General features: G+C 32.6%; 1 long non-coding RNA gene across 1 annotated transcript; it reads right to left on the bottom strand.

Annotated features, from left to right (window-relative positions):
- Positions 1–281: 281 nt before the first annotated feature.
- LOC127161327 (uncharacterized) lies at positions 282–1,520 on the bottom strand. The gene is made up of 2 exons (XR_007827013.1): positions 521–1,520; positions 282–436 (listed from the first exon to the last, which is right to left on the bottom strand). It is a non-coding gene; the product is annotated as an uncharacterized LOC127161327 (long non-coding RNA).
- Positions 1,521–3,227: the final 1,707 nt, after the last annotated feature.

Here is a 3,227-nt window from a genome sequence, read left to right on the forward strand (position 1 = left end):
TCTATACAGAGAAAAAATACAATAAAATGACAAAATATACAAAATGTATACAGAATAAACTGTATATATGTAAAAAATACAGTACTTGACTGGTACAAAAAATACTTTATAGGTTCCTGCAAATTTATAGTGAGAAGTTTTACAGTGTGCAATTATTAACCGAAAATATATTGTAATTTCACACTAATTTTTTTTTTTTTTTATATCTCAGATCCAGTTCTCTCAGTGCAGTTAGTATGTCCAATCTACTTTTTTGTTTGTTTGATTATTTTTAAGACTAGAAAAACAAAATAGGCTAAATGAAAATTAATAACAAAAATCCTTCACATATGAAACTGCTGGATCAGTATCTGCATTTGTCCAGGTGACAGTCTTGTTCAGGACGTGTTGTTTTGATTCACTTGTTTGGAGCTTGTGAAGTTTCCACTGTCAAATACTGTAAAATACAGAGAAAGATAAAATACACTGAGATCTGCTTTAATAGAAGATAATAAATGACAGCATTTACTTAATTACTTACTATAGTTTCTTGTGTTTACAGTGTGGATCCTCCAGTAGAGCAGAGCGCAACTTCAATCCTGAGTCTCCTGGTTTATTACATCTCAGATCCAGTTCTCTCAGGTGTGATGAGTTTGATCTCAGAGCTGAAATCAGAGCAGCACAGCCTTCCTCTCCAATACTGCAACCCCGCAGCCTGCAGAGAGTGAAGAACATGAATGATCTCAGAGATTGTGTTTAATCTTTAGTGTGAGAGTGTGTTTGTATGAGCACTACTTTTTCTATACACCAGGATCAGCGCGATAGAGATTTTAACTTGTCAGCAGCTAAAGCATTAATTTAAATGCACTCGACCCACATGATTCCCAACTGTGATGTTGAACAAGTTTTTAGTACTATACAGGTGATGATAAAATGAGAGTAACATTATAGTATAACTATGACATATCTTTTACTTGCGCTTCTGCAAAGTTTGGGATTGAGTTTCAATTTTATTGTAGCTCTGTGTTTATAAGAATAAGGTGGATACTTTCAATTATTCATTCATCAGGGACCAGTTGTCACATTTGAGTCTCACGACAACTTGATTTCAGTCAAATGGAGCAGCATAACTAAATGCCCACTGACTTATATTAGTACAGAATTTAGGGATGATTAAAAGATAAGCCCATGCTTGTGAGCAAAGCCCATAATTCTGTACACCTTTTTTTTAATGATATTCTGCTGTAAATACAAAGGAAGTTAAACCTAAAATGATTTTATATATAAATAAGTACCAATGTTTAAGTCTACAGGGTTAACAACACCGACCAACCAACCTGAGAGTACAATAAACAATGATGAATAAGGGCTCTTGAATTTGTGATAAACCTTAATGCTCCATGATAAACCAAATCCAACGCCTGTAAACGATGTTTAGGTGCCTGAATATAAATGATATCACAGTAATCCAACACTGACAAAAATGTAGCTGCTACCAATCTCTTCCTTGCTTCAAAAGAAAGAAAAGATTTGACTCTTAAAAAAAAAAAAAAAAAAAAAAAAAAAGTCCCAGTTTCAACTTAAATTAACTCACTAGGTACTGAATATGAGGCCCAAAAGAAAGAGAATAATCAGTTAAAAATCACAGGTATTTATACTTAGATACTAATTCAACCTCCAACCTTTGAAGAGTAGTAATTGAGCATAAGTTTGAGAGTGCAGGCTTTTTTTTTGTGAACATCATACATTTAGATTTCTCCACATTTAAAACAAGTTTTAAATCAAAGTGTTTGCTGAACTACATCAAAATCAAATTGAAGATGACTCAGAACCTTATCCAATGTTTATGCAGAGTAAATCACCATGTCATCAGCGCATAAATGAAAACTATAATGTACAAGATTAGCACCATTATTATTAACATATAAAATAAATAACAATGGCCCAAGGACCGATCCCTGTGGATAAAAGCAGCGCTATTGCTGTGAGTCTGTGACTGGAAAAAAAGATACAGTGTTAAACGTTTTGAATGATGAAATGTAAGGACAATAAACACTCGTCTACAATAATATATGGTTTATCTGTGTTCTTCAAGCCATCTCGTGTATTTTCATAAGCCATTGCTAATCGACATACATAGAATATGAGCATAGAATTTATCGTCTGCCTCATTCTGTGATAAGAATCCACATCAGATCACATAAGGAAGTTATTTCAAACACTCGACTGATGTTGAGAATTAAAAACAAGTTATAATGTTTTTATAACTTTTGTTTTTATAACTCTTGTTGGACAACAGGTTTAGAAAGGCTCATCATTGCATGTCATTAGAACAGAAGATGCTCTGTGTGTGTTGATTTTTCAAATATAAGCGAGGAAGCGTTTTCTTATTTCAGCACGTGAAATCGCGGGCACACATACAGCAAATTCAGAGAGAAATAAAACAAGAAAGATATTTAAATGCAAAACTGAAAAACCGCAATTCACAAGCGAGTACTGAACCGTGGAGGTCGTACCGAACGGTTCAATATTATATTGAAAATTGCGACATCCCTAATGGTCACTACTAACATTTGCCTGCTAACCAATTATTTGTCGTATAAATAATGCTTTGTACCTCACTTATGTCTTAATATTCACGTAAAAATGTTTCATATGAGCCGGCCCAAGGCATAAGCGAACTAAGTGGCTGCTTAGGGCATTCTAAGGAAAGTGGAATATTGAGGTGCAATGTAAAGTTGAGTTAGTTTGTCTTTTCATATAAAAATACCCTGTTTGTATTTGACTAATTTGTAGTTCTTTGGTATTTAGCTTTATTTTATTTTATTATTTATTATATTATTTATTTTATTTGTAGTTGATTGTATTGCACTTTTTACATGTTGCAAAATTTTGTGACCAAAAGTAATTAAAGTGGTTAACGTTAGCCTTATATTTTATTATTTATTTTATTTGTAAAATAATTGTATTGCACTTTTTACATGTTGCAAAAAATAAATTAAAGTGGTTAAAGTGTTTACAGTAAGAGCATTGAGTACTAGTTTATTTTGCTACTTTTCAGTTCACCACATTAAGTATGCCAACTGGTACTGCAAGACTTTGAATGTTAAAGTGCAAATTGTGGGTTTGCTACTGTTACAATTAAAGATCATAGCAAGGGTAAAAACATTGGTATGATGTAAGCAACACAGCTACAAAAAAATATAATTTATATTGGGTGTGTTAGATTTATAGTGTGCGAATAATAA

The sequence above is a fragment of the Labeo rohita genome, unplaced genomic scaffold (genome assembly GCF_022985175.1).
Source record: "Labeo rohita strain BAU-BD-2019 unplaced genomic scaffold, IGBB_LRoh.1.0 scaffold_614, whole genome shotgun sequence".
Classification (NCBI taxonomy): Eukaryota; Metazoa; Chordata; class Actinopteri; order Cypriniformes; family Cyprinidae; genus Labeo; species Labeo rohita.